This window comes from Myotis brandtii, unplaced genomic scaffold (assembly GCF_000412655.1).
Source record: "Myotis brandtii unplaced genomic scaffold, ASM41265v1 scaffold131, whole genome shotgun sequence".
Lineage (NCBI taxonomy): Eukaryota > Metazoa > Chordata > Mammalia > Chiroptera > Vespertilionidae > Myotis > Myotis brandtii.
Genome location: NW_005354632.1, coordinates 2,344,245 through 2,354,039, shown reverse-complemented (window position 1 = coordinate 2,354,039; position 9,795 = coordinate 2,344,245).

Here is a 9,795-nt window from a genome sequence, read left to right as displayed (position 1 = left end):
ACCCGGGACCTGGGCTTCCCTTGCAGCCCCGGCTTCATCCAGAAGGTCATCCGGAAGGATGTCCAGTCTAATTAGCATATTATTTAGGAAATCCCCCAATTGTCTATTAATAAGATACTGATTAAACTCTGGTACTTACATATGATAAAATACTACCCAGCCATTGTAAATTATATTACAGATGAAAAGAACTGACAAATTACAAGGTTACAAAATGCTTACATTGTCACTCTTCCAGAAAGCCTTCTCTTAGTAACTCCTACTGTATGTTTCCTATTACTATACTTCGCATCACAGTACTTACCACATTCAGTGCTATTATTTAATTTTCCACCTTTCCTCTAAATTGTAAGCAATCTACTCTTTCCAGAGCAGCTACATATGTATAAATCTTATCCCATTTTTATAATATTAAACATTCATCATTCAAGCATTTATTTATTTAGTACCTATTATGTACCGAGGACACTTCTGGGCACTAGGAATGTGGTATTAACTAAGAAACACATGATCCCTACTCTCTTGGATCATACAATCTAGTTGTACAAGAAAAAGGAAGTTATCAGTAGGTTACTCTAGATCAGTGATGGCGAACCTATGACACGGGTGTCGGAGGTGACACGCGAACTCATTTTTTTTGGTTGATTTTTCTTTGTTAAATGGCATTTAAATATATAAAATAAATATCAAAAATATGTCTTTGTTTTACTATGGTTGCAAATATCAAAAAATTTCTATATGTGACACGGCACCAGAGTTAAGTTAGGGTTTTTCAAAATGCTGACACGCCGAGCTCAAAAGGTTCACCATCACTGCTCTAGATGCTGGGGAAGCTCTCTTTGGGAGATGACATTTAGACTAAGTCCAAACTAGAAGAGAAGACAAGCATGTTTTTGAGAGAAGCGAAGTACCTAAAGAGAGGAAAAATTCTGACTTATCTATAGGTATTTTGTATATATACAACACAGAAAAATATCTGGAGAAATATATACCAAAGTGTTAATGGTAGTTATCTAGGCTGGTAGGATCATAAATGTCTAGCTTTCTTCTTTTTTACTTACATGTATTTTCCAACTTTCTACAAAAACATATATTATTTTCATAATTAAAAGATGTATTTTTAATTTTAAGGGACTGTCATGGATTGGCAAATCCAAAATAGAATGGCATCTTTTATTTACTAGTTGGAAAATATATCTAGCAAGAATTCTTTAGGATTAAATATCAGGTATTGTCCTGACCCACCTTCAAGCACATTGTGGTATGTACTGTATAGATTTTATCCAGCCAACTATAGTATTTCTGACACAATACAACTAATTCAGTGCTGAAATAGCTACGCCCACTAATCCTGTCACTATACGTGGGAAGAACAAGCTCAATAAACTTTACAGTAAAAAACTTTCTTGGTATAAAATATGTAAATATATGATAGTTGCAGTAGTCTATACAAAATCATTCTAATAACCAGATACACAGGTTATAAAATCTTCTAAAAAAATTTTTTAAAGTGCAAATCAAAGATTTTAATATGATACCAAATGATTTTCATTCTATTTAATACTTGCATTTAAACAATAAAAAGAAAACCATCTGCAAACATCACTTGTAATTAAACAGATCATTTACCAACATATACATGTATTACTTAAACTGGCAAGAGAAAAAGCACTCTTTTTTTGGAGGGGGTGGGGGAATCATTTATCCTCACCTGAGGATATTTTTTCCACTGATTTTTTTAAGAGAGAGTGGAAGGGAGGAAGGGAAGGAGGAAGAGAGAAAAATATGTGAAAGAGGCACATTGATTGGTTGCCTTCCCGCATATGCCCTGTCTGGGGCCCTTGACTGGGGAATTGAACCTTCAGTGCCCAGGCAGACACTCTAACCATTGAGTTACATTGTCCAGGGCAAAAAAAGTAATCTTTTAGCCCTGATCAGTTTGGCTCAGTGGATAGAGCATCGGCCTGGGGACTGAAGGGTCCTGGGTTCGATTCCGGTCAAGGGCATGTACCTTGGTTGCGGGCGCATCCCCAGTGGGGGGTGTGCAGGGGGCAGCTAAACGATGTTTCTGACTCTCTGTCCCTCTCCCTCTCTGTAAAAAATCAATAAAATATATTTTTAAAAAAGTAATCTTTTATTCTACATACAACTAAATATTTGAGTTAATTAAAACACTTAGTAACAGTCATTTATATTTCTTACCAAATAAATTAATCTAAATACTTTTCCTATATATCAAATCAATAATTTAGGCAACTCTCCCAAGCAATTAAATGTTAATGCCATTAAATATAAAGGTTAAACCAATTTTTTATTTTATTTTTTTAAACCAATTTTTTAAAAATTATCTAATTACCCGATGCTAAATGTTTAGCAATTTCACAGAAAAAAAAAAAATCTCTGAATAGATCCTGTTATTTCAAGCTTCAGAGGATGTATTTGGTATGCAGAAGATGAATTGTGACCTAGATCCAACACTCAAATTAACACCAAAGAGTTGCCTTGATAGTAACACATTTTCTATATTACTATCAGATTACCAATGGTACTTCTAACATGGCCAAGTCTCTGTGGGTTTTATTCCAAAACTCATTATACGAGAACCATTCAATTAATTCAGCATGGTCCATCTCAAAACAACCACCACATAAGGAAACGAAAAAGCCCTAAATTGGTTTTAATCTCATATTTCAACATGATAAAAGTTTAAAATGTGAAATTTTATTCACTAATCCTGTTTTTCAAATTTTGATTTTTATCTAAGGCTAAGGCTGAGATAGAGAAAGCTCACCTTTGATTATAGAGAAATCTGAGACAACTTGTCACACTAGCTGATGAATTTCTATGAATAAACTAATATTAATTTTAAGTTATTATGGTGGCAACTAGTTGAGAATGGCACACATATACAAAGTTGTTAAAGGTTATTATACTAAGTTAGCCATCACTGCTTCATGAAAATGATATCAAGGTTGCCTTGCCTTGAATTAAAAATGTTATTTAAAAGTCAATGTCTCTGCAATATAAATTATATCAAATCAATATGTTGTACATCTTAAACTTACACAATGTTATATGTCAATTATATCTCAGTTATTTAAAAAAATCAATGTCTAAAGAATGAACAATCTTTCCTTTTCTGGTAGAGTGTGTTAGTGGTCCAACAGAGAATGTATTCAGGCCAACTATACTTAAATAAAAAAACAGCCTGAAACATTATATGTTATTTATATTAGGTTACAAAGTCAGTAGGTGACAACCAAGATTCAAACTCTTGCTTGTCTGACTCCAAAACTCAAACTCTTTCAATACACTCCGTTCTGTTCTCTTTCTGCTTCTCTATCACCTTCTCTCGGCCACACTCCCACTGGATGATCAACTGCAATGACCTCATCACAATCAATGGACTTGAGGTGGCTTGGAGGAACCTCCAATAAAGGGCGCATGACTTCAACCAATATTTTACGGAGTGCCCACTACATAATTCTGCATGACCATAATGACAGCATTATGTTATACAAAAATACAAAAACTTTCATTGCCTTAAAGGCTTTTTTGCCTCTCTGAGTAAGGAAAAGTACAGTCCCTGAAGTGGTTGCTCTGATAAGTGAGATTATCTGTTTACTTCAGTTCTCTGTATAATCCCGAAGTAATTCCTCACTCTTATCACCAAGACAATCAACTGTTTCTGGATTTAAAATTCCTGCCAGTAGCTCTTTGACATCATAGAAACTTTCAATTAGGAGTTTGCCCTCGAGACACTCCCTGTGATAGCACAGCTGACCAAAGATGAAAAAAATGTGAGAAAGGAAGGCTGACTCACTGGAAATACATAAAAGCAACCCTGTCATTTAATGACACTGGAGAAGAGAGCTACAGGAATCAACTCACCCCTTTCCCTTTTTAAAAAATATTACTACAATAATAAATTTAACCAAGAATAATTAAAAAGAAGCATTCCTTCCTTTGATGGGTTTTGTGGAGGAAGTCTGTTCTAAGCTTTGAATGCAGCTAAAAGGGAGAGGGAAAAAACATTTCAAAAGACTCAGGTAACTCAGTTTAAGACTCAAGCCTGTTCCTTACAAGAAATAAAAAAAAGATTTTATATCTCTTAACATTTAGTATCTTCTAGATTCAGTTCTATCACTTTCTAACTAGAAAATTTTAAGCATGTCACTTTACCTCTTCAAAAATCAATTTCTGTACCATTTTCTAGATAAAGCAAGTTTACCTTGGTATTTAGATTAAACTTTCATTTCAACTATTTATGAGCAACTCCACATGTCTAGCATCCAACATTTGTAGGAAGCTACACGTGAGCTTGGACTGAGTACTGCTGGGCTGGTATGCAGGGGCTGGTGTGCAGGAACATGTCTCTCTGCTGAATGAGCTGCCTCAGGGTCTGCAAACTTTTTCTATAAAAAGCTTTGCAGGCCATCTGATCTGTCTCCACAACTCTCCTCTGCTGTGGTGCAAAAACTGCCGCAGACCATACATCTGAATGGGTGGAGTGGTGTTCCAATAAAACTCTATTTCTGGACACTGAATCTGAATTTCATTTGACTTTCACATGTCATGGTTTTTTTTGCCAAACATTTAAAATATAAAAAACATTTAAGAATATATTACCTGTAATATATAAAGAATTCTCAATTCAATTCGAAAACAATTCAATTAGAAAACGGGCAATAGACATTTTAATAATGAGGATATATGGACGGCAAACAATGACACACAAATATGTTAAATATCACTAGCCATCGGGGAAATGCCATGATGAGGAATCTCTATACATCTATTAGAAGAGATAATATAAAAATACTAACAATACCAGATACTGGCAAGGATGTAGAGGAAGCAGATCTCTCTTACACTGCTGGTGGGACTGTAAAATGGAACAGACTGTCTAGAAAATAGATTGGCAATGTCTTTAAAAAAAACCAACTAAACACACACTTACCATATGACCTAGCAACTGCATTCCCAGAGAAATGAAAATTACATCCACACATAAATCTGAACATGAATGTTCATAGAAGTTCTACTCATAATAGCTAAACTGAAAACCAAAATGTCTTTTAAGAAATAAATGGTTAGCCCTAACCGTTTTGGCTCAGTGGATAGAGCGTCGGCCTGCGGACTGAAGGGTCCCAGGTTCGATTCCGGTCAACGGCATGTACCTTGGTTGCGGGCACATCCCCAGTGGGGAGTGTGCAGGAGGCAGCTGATCGATGTTTCTCTCTCATCGATGTTTCTAACTCTCTATCCCTCTCCCTTCCTCTCTGTAAAAAAATCAATAAAATATATTTAAAAAAAAAAAAGAAGAAATAAATGGTTAAACAGTGGTATATCCATACCGTAGAATATTACTTAGTAATGAAAAGGAGTGAATTACTGATAAATGCAGTAACTTGAATGTATCTCAAAAACATCATGCTGAATGAAAAAATAATCTCAGAAAATGACATACTTTATTATTCCAATTATATAACATTCTCAAAACCATGAAATTATAGCCCTAACTGGTTTGGCTCAGTGGATAGAGCATCAGCCTGAAGACTGAAGGGTCTGGGTTCAATTCCAGTCAAGGGCACAGGCCTAGGTTGTGAGCTCAATCCCAGTGTGGGGTGTGCAGGAGGCGGCCAATCAATGATTCTCTCTCGTCTTTGATGTTTCTATCTCTTCCTCTCCCTTCCTCTCTGAGATCAATAAAAATATATATATTTTTTAAAATCATGAAATTATAGTTAAATAAGTGGTTGCTGCAGAATAGATGAGTGGTTTCTAGGGTTTAGGGAAGGTGGGGGGACATAGGAGGTTTCTAAGACTATACATGGGTAGCATTAGGGGGATGTTCATGGTGTTGGAATAGCTGTGAATCTTGACTGCAGTGGTAGTTAAATTAATCTACAGGTGATAAAATGTCACAAAAGTACACACACACCAATGTCAATTTCCTGGTGTTGATAGTATGCAATAGTTATGTAAGATGTAACCATTGAAGGAAAGAACCGGTCTGTATTATTTTTGCAATTTCCTGTAAATATTTAATTACCTCAAAATAAAAAATTAAAATAGTTCCTAAATATCTGAGGATAAGGGAAGTCATAGCTTTTTAAATAACAAGGGTCTAGCCACTCTCCTTATTAATCTTAGAGTTGCTTCAAGGATGAAGCATGATAAAAAAAACAAAGACAGTTTTAACAGTGCCTAATATCAGCCAGACACTGTTTTAAGTGCTTCCCACGTATTGCCCCATTTAAACCACATAATAACCTTATAAAAGCAATACCACAACCTTATTCTACAAACAGGAAAAGGGAAGCTGATGGAGGTTAAAGTAATCTGCCCATGGTCACACAGTAAGTGGTGGAGCCGAGATTTAAACTCAGATGGACTCCAGAGGCATGCCTCCTGCGTGCCTCGGTAACAAGTATAAAGATGCTCAGCAAAAATATAAAAGGTATTCAAAGTGTGTGCAAAAGTCTGGATTATTTATTGATTTATTAGAGACAGAAAGAGAGGGAGAAAAGAAGAGAGGGAAGGAGGAAGAGGGAGGAAAGAGAGAGGAGGGAGGGAGGGGGAGAGAGAGAGAGGATTTGTTGTCCCACTTATTTATGCATTCATTGGTTGCTCCTTGTATATGTCCTGACCAGGGACTGAACCTGCAACCTTAGCAAATCCAGAGGAAGCCCTAACCCACTGAGCTACCCAGCCAGGGCAGAGCCTGGATTAAACAAGGTTAAACCAGGTTATTTTATGTAGGGTTCTAAGAATGCCAATGTGTACCCTGGCCAGTGTAGCTCAGTTGATTGTCATCCTGTGCACCGAAAGGTTGCCAGTTCTATTCCTGGTCAGGGCACATGCCCAAGTTGTGGGTTCCATCCTAGGTCGGGGCACATGTGGGAGGCAACTGATCAATGTTTCTCTCTCTTTCAAATCAATATGAAAATATACACATATAAAATGCTAGTGTATGTCATGTATCCAGAAAGCTATGGTATTTGGTTTTTCCCCAGTGTATTTGGCCAGGAAGCTTTTCCCCCCCATAATAACATTCTCATTCAAATGTTAAAATATTTAAACTAGATTTATTCTCATCATTTCACAATATATACAAATATCAAATCCTTATATTGTTCACCTGAAACTAATATAATGTTATATCTTTACTTTTTTAATCTTCACCCGAGGATTTTTAAAATTGATTTTAGAGAGGAAGGGAGGAGAGGAGAAGAGAGGGAATGGGGTGGGGGGTGGGGGAGAGAGCGAGAGAGAAAGACATCGATTTAAGAAACATCAATAGGTTGCCGCCCATACTCACTCCCAACCGCAAACTACATATGTGCTCTGACAGGGAATGGAACCTGCAACCTTTTTGTATACAGCAGGATACTCCAACCGAGCCATCCGATCAGGGCAATTATACCTCAATTTTTTTTTTAAATATATTTTATTGATTTTTTACAGAGAGGAAGGGAGAGAGAGAGAGAGAGAGAGTCAGAAACATTGATGAGAGAGAAACATCGATCAGCTGCCTCCTGCACATCTCCCACTGGGGATGTGCCCGCAACCCAGGTACATGCCCTTGACCGGAATCGAACCTGGGACCTTTCAGTCCGCAAGCCGATGCTCTATCCACTGAGCCAAACCGGTTTCGGCATATACCTCAATTTTTAAAAAATAGTTTAAATGACCTGATCTTAACCCACTTGTCTTCTTTACCTATTGGCAAACTACAACTGCTTCAAGCTTCGCTGTCCAATGTGGTAGCCACTAGTCGAAAGGAACTATTTAACTATAAATTAATTAGAATTAAACAAAATTTAAAATTCAGTTCCTCAGTCACACTAGCCACATGACAAGTCTTTTAGACTTGCTTCAGCCTGGCCAGTGTGGCTCAGTGGTTGAGCGCTGACCTATGAACCAGGAGGTCACGGTTCCATTCCCACAGGTTGGGCTCCATCCCCAGTAGAAGGCAGCTGATCAATGACTCCCATCATTGATGTTTTTCTTTCTCTCTCTCCCTTCCTCTCTGAAATCAATAAAAAGGTATTAAAAAAAAGACTTGCTTCAAGGGCCCCATATGACTAATGGCTACCATATTAGACAGCACAGATACAGACTATTTCCGTCACTGGAGAAAGTTGTTGGTTGGACAACACTGGGTTAAAGGTCTGCTTTGTTTTTTAAAAAACATGAGGCCTGTACAATTTCCAGAGAAGCACATTGTGAATTGTTTACATGTAATTACCACTGTCCCCCCATAAAAGGGGTGCTGTCAGAAATTCTTGATGGGACTGCCTACTGCCATCTCATAAGCAAAGAAGTGGGAAAAATGAATAGGAGAAAGAGAAAGCAACATTGCACAGTAGGGAGATGAAGCTGATATTGGGATTCAGGAGATGTGGGTTCTACCCCTAGTAGGTCAATGATTTGTTTAAGAATTTTAAAATATTTGTACTTGGTACTACTTTGGGCCTTAGTTTTTTCCTCTTTTACTATGTAAATTTGAATTGGGTGATCTCTAACATTACCTCTAGCTCTGAATGGTTAAAACATACACACACACATGAAATGAGGTGAGAAATAAGGGTAAAAACAAAAGAGAACAAGATCATTGCATACTGATGGTGGAACTGGCACTCTGGTCAGCCTGGCACAAGTTCTATTCCTGAGATTAAGATTTGGATACCACCACAGGAAGAAAGATTTACCTGAATTCAATAAATGCCATTGAGCAATTATTTGCAATAAACTGTGCTATTTGGAAGTAGCACCCAAAATAAATAATGATTGGTCGTAGTCTTAGTTTTAGCCTAAGACCAAGTTTGTGAAGGAATCCAAGACTCAGGACACTTCAGATCGGAAGACGGGTTCATTAACATGTTAATAACCTAACTGGCCCAGTACTAAGAAACACAAAAGTATCTTAAAATCTTCTTGAGGAGATGCAACTAACAAATCACATAAAATCATATACAACGTACAAACTCAGGACATAATCAAAATTCTACGAGGATATAAACAACAAATGCTACAGGTACTTGGAAATAGGAAGACGCCAATTCTGCCCACCCTAATTGCTCTAGAACCCACACTTAACTAGGCAGCCCTCCATTTTCTGTGTTAAAGATTCTTGACTTTAATCGGGGTTATTGGAATTAAGTAAATTATCCACTGGTTGTGCCAGACAAAATAAAATGCAACTGGAATTCTCGCCTCTGATACCTACCACTGCACACCCCACGTTTTGGGGGGCCCGGTGGGTCCTACTTCCTAGGATCCAAGGAGAGAGAAAACCTTCCCCTTCCCTTTCCTGAGGATTAAGATCTCATATGAAAATTAAAAATGATTTTTTTTTACCTGCAGACTTAAAAAAAAAACACAACAACACGAAGATAAACTGCGTTTGACATTTTACCTTGCAGAACCTAAGGCGATCAGCGTGAGTCGAGTTAACCTCCCTACGAATTCAAACTCGTTACAGCCCCAAAACATACCCGGGAAGATTTGGGAGCAGAGGAGAGCGAGTATGAAAGCCACCACCGAGGAAAACAGGAAGGAAAGGATTTCAGCGACAAGCCTTCCCTTTGGAAAGGCCGTCTTTCGGATACGCCACCTACAAATCCCACGCCCGGGACCGCATCGCGCGGAAACCCTGCCGAATTTGAAAACAAACGTCGGCCAAGGCTCCGGGCGGAGCGGGCGGGGGGGACGGGGCAGGGGTTAGTGAGTAACTGACAGCTCGGCCTGGAAACCGAGAGCCTCAAGTAGGTCAGGCTGTGTCCACAG